General features: G+C 42.4%; 1 long non-coding RNA gene across 1 annotated transcript; it reads left to right on the top strand.

Annotated features, from left to right (window-relative positions):
- Positions 1-2540: 2540 nt before the first annotated feature.
- On the top strand, positions 2541-12079 carry LOC108634965. Its single transcript, XR_001917726.1, has 3 exons — positions 2541-2627; positions 2851-2937; positions 11982-12079. It is a non-coding gene; the product is annotated as an uncharacterized LOC108634965 (long non-coding RNA).
- The last annotated feature ends 1128 nt before the right edge of the window (positions 12080-13207 follow it).

The raw sequence follows: 13207 nt of genomic DNA, 5'->3' as shown, positions 1-13207 counted from the left end.
TATGATATATGTTAATAAGTAGATGTATTCAAGTAGATCTAATTGAAGTAAACCTTTAAGCTTATTGAGCTGAAAACTTCTGTAATAAAATAGGGAGATATGAAGTAATCACACTGGGAATATCAATTCAGGCTGATGAGGTAACTCCAAGATCTAGGAGTCAGCAGGCTCAGGGATTGAGTCTCAGTTTCTCTATTTACTAGGAGTGTGATCAGTCACCAATAGCAAGCTATCAATTCCTGTCCTTTTTCCATTTATGGAGGGTTTTCCTACACTTTAGATTCTCATAGCATCCTTGAGGTTAGTGACTCTTGTTTCTGCAGCACATTCTGTAGAACAGGAAAGTGAGACTTAGGAGATCCAAGAACTTGTTTATCATGCAGACCCCGGTGTGCCACTTGCTTCCTCCCCAAATTTGCTAAAGTAGAGACAAAGAAATGAGTGCTGCTTGTCTGTGCCAGGATCTGTCCAGTGATAATTACAGGCAGTCTAAAATTTCTAATATCATAACTGTGTAACTTAAACTTTATTGTTATTTTGTGGTTTTGGGGATGTTATTGTCATCTTTTTTTTATTTCCCCAGGTACTCTCGGGAAAATAAACAGATTTGTCTATTTATTTCTTAAATAGTATTTAGATAAAAGATTGATTCCCCTGTTCTCAAATCAAAGCTTCACATCCTTCTTAACTTTGAGTGTTTTCTGCTTCCACGGGCAAGCGTCTACTTGGTTTAGCTGATCTGCCGCGTGTTCCTTGAGTACACTGTTTCCCTTTAGTTTTTCCTGCCCAGCCTGCCTTTTTTTTTTGCTGCCTTTTCTTGTATAGTTCTTGTCTGTCACTCTATGACTGGTTTTATTATCACTATGAATACTCCAGTCAGGTCTTATTACTTCTGTGGAAGTGGGAAGCTGACATCATGTTCAGCAAAATTGGAAATTTAAGACACACTCATTCCCTAATAAAACGAGTCCTGTGCCTTCACCACCCTGGCCACTAGCTCTCATACCTGTGTCTCTAGCACAGACCTTCACACTTGCATGTCCAGCTGCACCGTGATATCACCATGATATCATCTCACCTTGTCCACAAGTGAAATGTCCTAAATCAACGTCTACCATCTTCCCCAACTCAGTAAATGGAGATCCTGTCCTTCCCCTTCCTCATGTCTCAGACACCACAGTCTTCTTCTCTTACAGCCCACTCCCATCCCATCAGCAGGTCTTACAGACTCCACCTTCCAAGTGTGTCTGGAGTGTGACCCTGTCGCTCCATTCCTGCTGCTCCCACTCTGGTCCTGACTGCCATCATTTATCCCCTGGATTATTCCAGTTGCCTCCTCACTTGTAGTCACCCTCACCCATTCCCCCTTACTGCCTGTTTTCCACAAAGCATAGAAGTGATTCTTTAAAAAACCTCAGACCAGGTCAGTCCTCCCTTCTCCCCCTTCCCCTGTTACTGGGAGTAATGCAAGGGCTCCTCCTGCTCTGTCTCTGCCCTCACTCCCCTCATTCTTACTCTGCTTTCCTGGCCTCCTTGTCCTGAACGCCTTGGGCATCTCCCCCATGTCCCCTGCACTCGCCCATCCCTCTGCGTGCAGCAGCCTCTCCAGGTCTGCCTGAGTCCCTCCTCCTCCCCAGATTTGCTCACACCCTCTCTGAGCAGAGCACTCACTTCCCTCCTTTACTCTCCATCCCCCTTAGCCAGCTTGCTTTTCCTTTCTGTCCTCAGTATTTGCACTCAGGTTAATTTCTTATATCATCCATCCCCCACTATGGAAAGAAACTCTAGAACTTTGTTTCTTTCTGGCTGAATTCATCATGCCCTGAATAATGCCTGGTGTAAAAGTCGATCTTCAATAAATAAGTGTGAAAATAATCAAATGCATAAATGCTGTGAAAAACTATAGAATGAAAACAAATGAGAAACCAAAGAGGGTTTTTTTTGTTGTTGTTGTTCAAGGCTATATTTAGTCACTATGAAACATTCCCATTGCCTTTCATCAAATACTTATATGAAGAACGTGTACTAAAGGATTAGGAGGATGGGAATTCTCTGGTGATTCAGTGGTTAGGGCTCCATGCTTTCATGGCTGAGATTGTGGGTATTTCCTAGTCAGAGAACTAAGATCCCACAAGCTACATGGTTTGGCAAAAAAAAAAAAAAAGGATGAGAGGAAAGTGAAAGTTGCTCATTCATGTCTGACTCTTTGCGACTCCATAGACTATATAATCCATGGAATTCTCCAGGCCAGAATACTGGAGTGGGTAGCCTTTCCCTTCTCCAAGGGGATCTTCTCAACCCAGGAATCGAACTGGGGTCTCTTGCATTGCAGGTGGATTCTTTACCAGCTGAGCCACAAGGGAAGCCCAAGAATACTGGAGTGGGTAGCCTATCCCTTCTCCAGGGGATCTTCTCAACCCAGGAATCAAACTGGGGTCTCCCGATTGCAGGCAGATTCTTAACCAACTGAGCTATGAGAGGAGGAGAACACATTTTAAATTTATTCTCTTTCCCTTTTCTATCTCTACATAGGATTTACAGCTTCTGGAGGACGGAGATCAAACTGTGATAGGAGACAGAGGAACCCCGCTGAGTGAAGGACAGAAAGCCCGGGTCAACCTCGCCAGGTAAATGGGGTTTCAGTTGCCATCCTACCCCTCCTCCTCCACAGCTCCTAGTGGACGTGAGCACACAGACCTGGCTCATTGGGTGGGCCTGTGTGAAGCAGGGTCTTGGTTCTTTCCATGGACTGCTGGAATGAACCTGCAGTTGTTGGATACCATCATGATTCAGAGATGAGACCCAGGCACTGTGAAGCGTCCTCTCCTGACATCTGTCTACGTTTTCTAGAGCCGTGTATCAGGATGCAGACATCTACCTCCTGGATGATCCATTCAGTGCAGTGGATGCAGGAGTCAGCAGGCACTTGTTCGAAGAGTGAGTTTGCTCCTGTGTTTCTATCATCTCTGCTTTCCAAGAACTCTATAGAGATCAGGGAAGAGAGCTCAAGAAAGCCTTTGTGCTTCAGGAGACTCAGCTCACTCTGCCCTCATGCCCCTCCCTCCCCTCCCTTCCCTCCACAGAAGATCCATCGTAGAGAAATCTTGCATCATGATGAGGTCAAGAAAGGACTATACAGAAGGTGTTCCAGTGTGTGGAGACCAGTGGGGTCTGTGCTTCAGGGAGTGAGGGATAAATGGCAGATTCCCTCTGCTAATTGCAGTTGATGGATCCAGACCCCAGGAATAAGAAAGATGACATACAATTTTTAAGTCAGAGAACAGGACTTGGTAACCTGGTACTTGGCTGGCAGTTTTTTTCCACCATCATTTTTTTTCTTTTATTTATTTATATTTTTAATTGAAGGATAATTGCTTTACAGTATTTTGTGGTTTTCTGTCATACATCAAAAAGAATCAGCCATAGTTACATCCATGTCCCCTCTCTCCCAGCCTATTTATGCTTTGTCACCGAGCCCCTGTTTGAGTTCCTTGAGTCATAAAACAAATTCCCATTGGCCATCTATTTTACCTTTGGTAACGTCAGTTTCCATGTTACTCTCTCCATACGTCTCACCCTCTCCCTCGTTCCCTCACCCCCGTGTCCTTAGGTCTTTTCTATATGTCTGTTTCTCCATTGCTGTCCTGAACATAAATTCATCAGTACCATCTTTTTAGATTCCATGTATATGTATTAGTACACAATATTTATATTTCTCTTTCTGACTTAATTCACTCCATGTAATAGGCTCTAGGTTCGTCCAGCTCATTAGAACTGACTTGAATGCATTCCTTTTTACGGCTGAGTAGTATTCCATTGTATATATGTGCCACAGCTTCTTTATCTGTTATTCCTCCATCATTTTTTTAAGGCACATGAGAAGCAAAGTTTTTGGTACTGACTGGAAAGACGCTTGGTTTATGCTTATTACTCTGTAGGTTTGAAAATAGTAAAGTCTAGAATTTAAGAATGATTTATTCTACATCAAAGTCTGTTCTCTAGGTCTGTAAATCTGGTTTTGTTTTGTAGATAATTTCGTTTTTGCAATATTTTATATTCCACATATTAATGATATCATATGATATTTGTCTTTCTTTTTCTGCCTTACTTCACTTAGTGTGATGATCTCCAGGTCCAACCATGTTTCCTAAAATGGCATTCGTTCTTGCTTTCTTTATCCATTCAGCTGTCAGTCGACATTTAGGTTGTTCCCTTGTCTTGGGTGTTGTGAATAGTGCTTCTATGAGCATAGAGGTACATGTGTCCTTCTGTGGTTTTGTCTGGATATATGCCTAGGAGTGAGATTGTTAGATTATAGGGTAATTCTATTTTTAATTTTCTGAGGAACCACCAAACTGTTTTCCATACTGCCTCTACCAACTTACATTCCCACCAACAGTGTAGGAAAGCTTTATTTTCTTTGTATCCTTTCTAGCCATTGTTATTTTAATGATGGCCATTCTGACTGGTATGAAGTGGTACATCACTGTAGTTTTGATTTGCATTTCTCTAATAATTCATAATGTTGAACATCTTTTCATGTGCCTATTGGCCAACTGTATATATATATATATCCTTTGGAGAAATGTCTATTTAGTTCTTCTGCTAATTTTTCAGTTGGGTTGTTTGTTTTGTTTTTTTGTTTTGTTTGTTTGTTTGTTTTGTTTGTTATTGAATTGTATGAAATGTTTGTATATTTTGCAGATTACCCCCTTGTCCGTTGCATTATTTGGAAATATTTTCTCCCATTCCGTATGTTGTCTTTTTCTTTTCTGATGGTTTTCTTTGCTGTGCAAAAGCTTGTACATTTGATTAGGTCCCATTTGATTATTTTGTTTTTATTTCTATTGCCTTGGGAGACTAAGCTAAGAAAAAGTAGATATTATTTATGTCAGAGAATATTTTACCTGTGTTCTCTTCTAGAAGTTTTATGGTGTCATGTTTTAGGTTTAAGTGGTTAAGTCATTTTAAGCTTATATTTGTGGGTGGTGAGAGGGTGTGTTCTAACTGCATTGATTTACAAGCCTGTGTCTCTGCCTTTGTGTCTTAGTCTCCTCTTCCTCTAAGCACCCCCGTCAGGTTAAATTAGGCCCAGAGTAATTAAGGGTAACAGTTACTTCTTTAAAGTCCCTGTCATGAAATTCTAAGGTACTAATGGCTAAGATGTCAACAAGTGAATTTTGACGGGACATGACTGATTTACAGCAGGTCCAGAATAACAAAGTAGAAACTTCAGCAGAGTCAGCAGATGTGTGAGGAGCTCTGACCTCTGGACACGAGGAGCTGGGATTCCACGTCAACTAATCAGAGGTTGAACCTGCCCGTATGAAAAACATGCCTAGTGCTGGCATGATGAGAGTTGTGGAAATGAATTTTGGTGATGACTGCATAGCAATGTGAATGTGCTTAACGTCACTGAACTGTATGCTTAAAATGGTAAAAATGGTAAATTTCATGTTAGGTATATTTTACCACAGGATTTCCCTGGTAGCTCAGTGATAAAGAATCCACCTGCCAAGCAGGAGATGCAAGTTGGATTCCTGGGTTGGGAAGATCCCCTGGTGAAGGAAATGGCAGCCCACTCAAGTATTCTTGCTTGGAGAATCCCAGGAACAGAGGAGTTGGGTGGGCTACAGTCCATGGGTCGCAAGGAGTCAGCAATAACTTAGGGACTGAACAACATCAACAACATATTTTACCACAATTAAAACCTGCATAGTAGAATCGAATCTTTCAAAACCCGAGGTAGCAGAGGAGCTGACACATGGCAGGGCCTCCAGCTCTCTAATCTGGGCCCCCTTGCCCATCCTCTCTTGATCCTGACTGGATTAATTTTCCCTTAGAGAAGTGCCTTGTGACTTGTCATGAGTTCAGTGACTGGGGCTAGTGCTGTGACAGGGATTCCCCACCCCTACCCTCCTGGCTTTATGAGTAGCTTAGGCTCCCTCTTCCCAGGACCCTGACCTGAAACTACAAATGGCTGTCACCCCATCTTACGTGAGGCTGCACAAGTTCTCCATCATTTCCTGAAGAGTTTCTGCTGGCCATCACATCTGTGTCATGGGGATGGAAGAGGGATGTATTCTGATTGCTGAGAACAGTGTGCTGATCACAGTAGTACTCCCAAGTTCTTATTCGAGCACAGGAAGTATTTGTAAGGTTTTCTTAAACATTTTGGGTTTAATGACTTGAAATGTACACTCAATGGAAGCAAGCTTGTTGAGATTGTTGCTTGCTAATCACAGCCACATTCTCTAGGGAAACCCAAAGTAGAGCGCATGAAGGCAGTTTATGTAATCTCTCAGCAGCAAGGTGAGAATAGTTAGAAAGTTGGATAGAATAATATGCTATGAGTGATGGTGGGCATGTTGAAGCTTAGTAATGGGGTTATTGTTCAGTCGCTCAGTCGTGTCCAACTCTTTGCAACCCCATGAACTGCAGCTTACCAGGGAGTACTTTGTATTAGTAATGGGGATTGTTTTATATTACAGGTGAATGAATTACACTCTACCTTCTGTTAACAGTTTCCTTCAGTTGTGAATATACATCCATGTTTATTAAGGTTCTGTGAATTTACATCTATATGTTGCAGACATTGTGTGGGTCTGTCACCTACAGAAGGTTAGTGGCCTTCAGGGAACTGATGCAGTGTTACCTGTGTCTAACTTGGATTTTAACATGTGTCAGCCCCACATCAGCAGGCGCCTGCCTCCTGTGTCATCAGGTCTTCGGGTCTGTCCTGATCAGACTCCCACGCTGCTGTCTACACAGCTCACCCCCCTGCTCCAAGCCCTTCACAGACCCCCGCCAACCACGTTCAGGATGCGGCGCCAGGTCCTCAGACAGAGAGCAGGCTTCTTTGCCACCTGCGCCCACCAACCTTTCCAGCTGTGCTGGCTTTGTGGGGGCCCTTTCTCACCCCTCCCTGGAGAAGGGAATGGCTACCCACTCCAGTATTCTTGCCTGGAGAACCCCATGGACAGAGGAGCCTGGCAGGCTACAGTCCATGATGTCACAAAGAGTCAGACATGATTCAGCAACTGACACTATCATTTTCACTTTTTTCTCACCCCTGTCTGTCTGTATATTCTGGTCCCTCTGTCCCCAAGCTAAGGGAACAGTGTGCCAGGGCACAGAAAGAAGGTGAAAAATGGGCCCTGCCATCCCCCCTGCTCCTCCAGTGGGTACCTGTGCCCCCTGTCTTCCCACAGCCCACAGAGGGCTGCACTTGACCATTTATGAGTATCCCCCAAGCCCCCATAAGCTGTGAATGCAGGAAGGTGCCTCAGCCTGGCTTGTTCAGTCCCAGGACCCCTGCACCTGCTGTGTCTTCTTCCAGGGATGTTTCCCCAGAGAGCCTCAGGGCTCCTGTGTCTCCCCATCTAAGACAGAAGCCCCCCTTTCTTTTCCTTCACAGCACATGTCATGGCCTGAAAGGGCATTTTCTATACTCGTTCTGTGTGTCCCCGTTTACATGGTATATAGTGTTGTCTCCTGTCTTGACCAGTGGGTGTATCCTTGGCATGTAGGACAGTGCCTGGCTCCTCAACAACCTCTGCTGACTGGATGAATGAAGGTGGGGACTCTGTCTTTTTTGTTTTATTTGGTACACATCCCTGTACCATTGGATGTATCCACTCTTAACGCAGTCCATTATAGAATTATACATGGTATTATACTTCCTGGTGTACTTCCAGACTGGTGTACTTCCATGCTTCTAGACTCCCCTGGTGGCTCAGATGGTAAAGCATCTGCCTACAATGTGGGAGACCCCAGGTTTGATCCCTTGGTCAGGAAGATCCCCTGGAGAAGGAAATGGCAACACACTCCAGTACTCTTGCCTGGAAAATCCCATGGGCGGAGGATCCTGGTAGGCTAGAGTCCATGGGATCGCAGAGTCAGACATGACTGAGGGACTTCACTTTCATATGGTTATTATAAGATTAACCCAACCCTTACACAGGAATAACAGTTAAACAACTGACTGTTGAATCAATCATTTTTGTGGCATGACTTGGAAATCTTTACTCTAAAAACTTGGAAAGTAGAGTGGTTTGGAGAAATAACATTATATTTAATTAATTAATTTTTATTTATTTATTTGACTGCATCAGGTCCTATTTGCAGCACACAGGATCTTCTTGCTTCATGTGGGATCTTCCGTTGCGACACACAGCCTCTCTAGCTGTGATGCACAGGCTCAGGCACTCTGAAGCATTTGGGATATTAGTCCCCCTACCAGGCTGCCAGGGATCTAACCTGTGTCCCCTGCATTGGCATGTGGATTCCAAACCACTGTTATCAACTGGGAAGTCCCCTAAAAAACATCTGAAGTTTAGTCACTTGTCTGATGTCATCAGACATGTGAGAGGGACTGAGCTGCAGTCTGTTGCCTCCAGACTGTCCATATAACTCACTCACAGGCTGAGCTCTGGCCCAGGTCCCTGAGATTTGCTCTACGAGTGTCTTGGGCTCCCAGAATACCTGCCTGGAGCCCGGCCTGTGGTCACTGGGGCCCTGGACCCACACACTCACTTCCTTGGAGGGGCTATAGACCCTCTGGGGTGAGACTGGGGCTGAGTCCCTAGGGGTCTGCCTTTAAAATGTAGAAGCAGTCTGGAGGGGTACTATGAAAACAACAACAACAACAACAACAACGAAAACACTGAGGTTTGAATTCTGAGGAGGTCCAGGCTAAGAAAATTGTGTGTCCTCTAGCCTTGGGTGATTTTTCACTCTCATTAGCAATGTTTGGACTCTCATCTTTCATTTTCACATTCAGAAAGTTTTCAGTGCAAAAAAAAAAAATACTTCCTGGATAGGACTGGCACCACCTTCTAGGGGTCTGCATTTAAAACGTAGCAGCAGAGAAAGCCTTCGTCAAAATTCAACACCCATTTATGATAAAAACTCTCCAGAAAGCAGGAATAGAAGGAACATACCTCAACATAATCAAAGCTATATATGACAAACCCACAGCAAATATTATCCTCAATGGTGAAAAATCAAAAGCATTTCCCCTAAAGTCAGGAACAAGGCAAGGGTGCCCACTTTCACTACTACTATTCAACATAGTTTTGGAAGGTTTGACCACAGAAATCAGAGCATAAAAAGAAATCAAAGGAATCCAAATTGGAAAAGAAGAAGTAAAACTCTCACTGTTTGCAGATGACATGATCCTCTACATAGAAAACCCTAAAGACTCTACCAGAAAATTACTAGAACTAGTCAATGAATGTGGTAAAGTTGCAGGATATGAAATCAACACACAGAAATCCCTTGCATTCCTATACACTAATGATGAGAAAGTACAAAGTGAAATTAAGGAAACAATTCCATTCACCATTGCAATGAAAAGAATAAAATACTTAGGAATATATCTACCTAAAGAAACAAAAGACCTATATATAGAAAATTATAAAACACTGGTGAAAGAAATCCAAGAGGACACTAATAGATGGAGAAACATACCATGTTCATGGATCGGAAGAATCAATATAGTGAAAATGAGTATACTACCCAAAGTAATCTATAGATTCAATGCAATCCCTATCAAGCTACCAACAGTATTTTTCACAGAGCTAGAACAAATAATTATTTGTATGGAAATACAAAAAATCTCAAATAGCCAAAGCAATCTTGAGAAAGAAGAATGGAACTGGAGGAATCAACCTGCCTGACTTTAGGCTCTACTACAAAGCCATAGTCATCAAGACAGTATGGTACTGGCACAAAGACAGACATATAGATCATGGAACAAAATAGAAAGCCCAGAGATAAATCCACGCACCTGTGGACACCTTATCTTTGACAAAGGAGGCAAGAATATACAATGGAGAAAAGCCAATCTCTTTACCAAGTGGTGCTGGGAAAACTGGTCAACCACTTGTAAAAGAATGAAACTAGATCACTTTCTAACACCGCACACAAAAATAAACTCAAAATGGATTAAAGATCTAAACATAAGACCAGAAACTATAAAATTCCTAGAGGAGAACATAGGCAAAACACACTCTGCCATAAATCACAGCATGATCCTCTATGACCCACCTCCGAGAATATTGGAAATAGAAGCAAAACTAATCAAATGGGACCTAATTAAAATTAAAAGCTTCTGCACAACAAAGGAAACCATAAGCAAGGTTAAAAGACAGCCTTCTGAATGGGAGAAAATAATAGCAAATGAAGCAACTGACAAAAAATTAATTTCAAAAATATACAAGCACCTCCTGCAGCTCAATTCCAGAAAAATAAACGACCCAACCAAAAAATGGGCCAAAGAACTAAATGACATTTCTCCAAAGAAGACACACAGATGGCTAACAAACACATAAAAAGATGTTCAACATCACTCATTATCAGAGAAATGCAAATCAAAACCACAATGAGGTACCATTTCACACCAATCAGAATGGCTGCGATCCAAAAGTCTACAAGCAATAAATGCTGGAGAGGGTGTGGAGAAAAGGGAACCCTCTTACACTGTTGGTGGTAATGCAAACCAGTACAGCCCCTATGGAGAACAGTGTGGAGATTCCTTTAAAAACTGGAAATAGAACTGCCATATGACCCAGTAATCCCACTGCTGGGCATACACACGGAGGAAACCAGAATTGAAAGAGACACGTGTACCCCAATGTTCATCACAGCGCTGTTTATAATAGCCAGGACATGGAAGCAACCTAGATGTCCATCAGCAGATGAATGGATAAGAAAGCTGTGGTACATATACACAGTGGAATATTACTCAGCCATTAAAAAGAATACATTTGAATCAGTTCTAATGAGGTTGAGGAAACTGGAGCCTATATACAGAGTGAAGCCAGCCAGAAAGAAAAAACACCAGTACAGTATACTAACACATATATATGGAATTTAGAAAGATGGTAACGATAACCCTGTATGTGAGACAGCAGAAGAGACACAAATGTATGGAACAGTCTTTTGGACTCTGTGGTAGAGGAAGAGGATGGGATGATTTGGGAGAATGGCTTTGAAACATGTATAATATCATATGTGAAATGAATCGCCAGTCCAGGTTTGATGCATGATACAGGATGCTCGGGCTGGTGCACTGGGATGACCCAGAGGGATGGTATGGGAGGGAAGTGGGAGGAGGGTTCAGGATGGGGAACACGTGTACACCCATGGCTGATTCATGTTGATGCATGGCAAAACGAATACAATATTGTAAAGTAACTAACCTCCAGTTAAAATAAATAAATTTATATTAAAAAATAAAAAATAAATAAAATGTAGCAGCAGTTTTTTTTATTGTAGAAAATAAATTAAAGCTACTGTTGGATGATTCCTGCTGTAATTTGGATTCCGTTCTTTCATTTTCATGTTTGGAAGGTGTTCAGCCCTAGTGAAAAAAGACTTGCTTCCTGGATGGGACTGGGAATGATGTAAAGACTGATGGAAGCCATGGTGGCATTAATTTTATATCTAGTACTCTTTTGGAAGAAGTATCTAGAAAATATACTCTGGCAAAAGTTACCAAGAATCTATTTTTTGTTTGAGTATGTACATCATTAATCATGAATAATCATCTAGAAAACTGCCTAAGATAAATGTACACATTTTATATGACATGGATTCCTTTCTTCCATTCCTACATAGAGATAAAAGTGTTTTAGTTCAGTCAAGTTTTAGAATTCCAGTAGTAGTTGTTTTTCTCTATGAAACATGTAAATGGGTTAAGCTGAGTTTTAGGCAAAAAAGCCTTAGCTGTTAGTGCCTTCTTCACGGGATTGCTTTTTAGAATTTTTTAGTGTAATTATTGTTTAAAGTTTGCTGCTGATGACTGTGAGGACCTAGTCAGATTTATTGATTTATGTTTATTCAGTTTGTATTATTGATTTGGTATTTAAACTACAGATCTTTGCTGTGTTGTCTTTGTCTCATGTTTACAAAATATGTTCCCAATTTGGAGCAGCCCATTAATCTGCTTTTGTATACTGTACATTTTATGTTTGTAGATGTATTTGTCAAGTCTTGAGGGAGAAGATCACAGTCTTAGTGACGCATCAGTGGCAGTACCTAAAAGCTGCAAGTTGGATTCTGATATTGAAAGGTGTAAGTAATTTCTAGATGCCTGTGGAACTTGCTAGCACTCAGGTGTGCTGAAAGCCAGGCCTCTCAGCAGGTCACTCTCCTTGGGTTCATGGTAAACACCTTCTCCCTCAGTTTTACAGCTCCTTCTTCTCAAACGTGGTGTTCATGCCTCTGGTGATGAATCAAAGACCTGTTAGAAATGTCGCTACTATACTCTGAGCCACATAAACCCTGAAGTATATAAAAGTGCTACCACAGGGTTACTGGCGTCATCACTGTTCTTGTGAAATTTGTTAAGGATAATGATGCTATTTTATATAGAACTTTTTGTTTTCCCCTTCCAGGATTTAAGTCAAAGTATATTATTTGGAAATTAGAGATACTAAGACCTGTTTGTAACCATGTGATTGTCATACACAGTTTGCTAAAGAGCATCTTCCATTAACACCAGAAGCGAGGTTGGGTATCTGAGCACCCAGGTCAGAGACGCCCACTCTACTGGTGTCCCCAGTTGCTGGTCTCACTGTCTCTTTCTGTGCCTGATATGTGTGGGAGCCTGTGCAGCAGGACAATAAAGCTCTGCCTTGGGGCTCCTGTTCTTATGGGGACAAATGTGACAAAGAGAGAGGGTGGAGCTGACATCCTGGCTGCCTGCTTAAAGAGCTGGTGCCTCACATGGCCTGAGAGCATGAAGGTGGGGGGCCATGCAATCACCTGGGGTAGGCAGGGTCTGAGGCAGGGGGTCCTAAGGAGGGAGCTGACCTGGCAGGTTGGAGAACAACAGGAAGACCAGTGTGTCTGGGGAGAGTGAGCAGGGGGATGTGGAGGGAGCTGGTCTCTGAGCACTGGCAGTGGGTGGAAGTGGGATGGAAGTCTTGGACAGTCCAGAGCAGAGGGTGATATGGTCTGATGTGGGATTTGAAAGATTCCTTACTATTCATCTGTCCCATTCGCAGAAGGGAGAGGATGGCTGTCCTTTTGAAATTGTCAGTACTTACTTGCAGAGTACAGTAGCAACCTTTGTACCACCAGTCGTTTCCTTCTGCATCTTACAGATGTGAAGTGGAAAGTGGTAATTTCATTTAAAAGGTGCATGAATTTTGCCTTCCAAGTGAAATAACACAATGTATCCTGAATAATTTTCCAGTTC

Source organism: Capra hircus, unplaced genomic scaffold (genome assembly GCF_001704415.2).
Source record: "Capra hircus breed San Clemente unplaced genomic scaffold, ASM170441v1, whole genome shotgun sequence".
NCBI classification, from domain to species: Eukaryota; Metazoa; Chordata; class Mammalia; order Artiodactyla; family Bovidae; genus Capra; species Capra hircus.
This window is presented reverse-complemented; position numbering and strand designations above follow the sequence as displayed.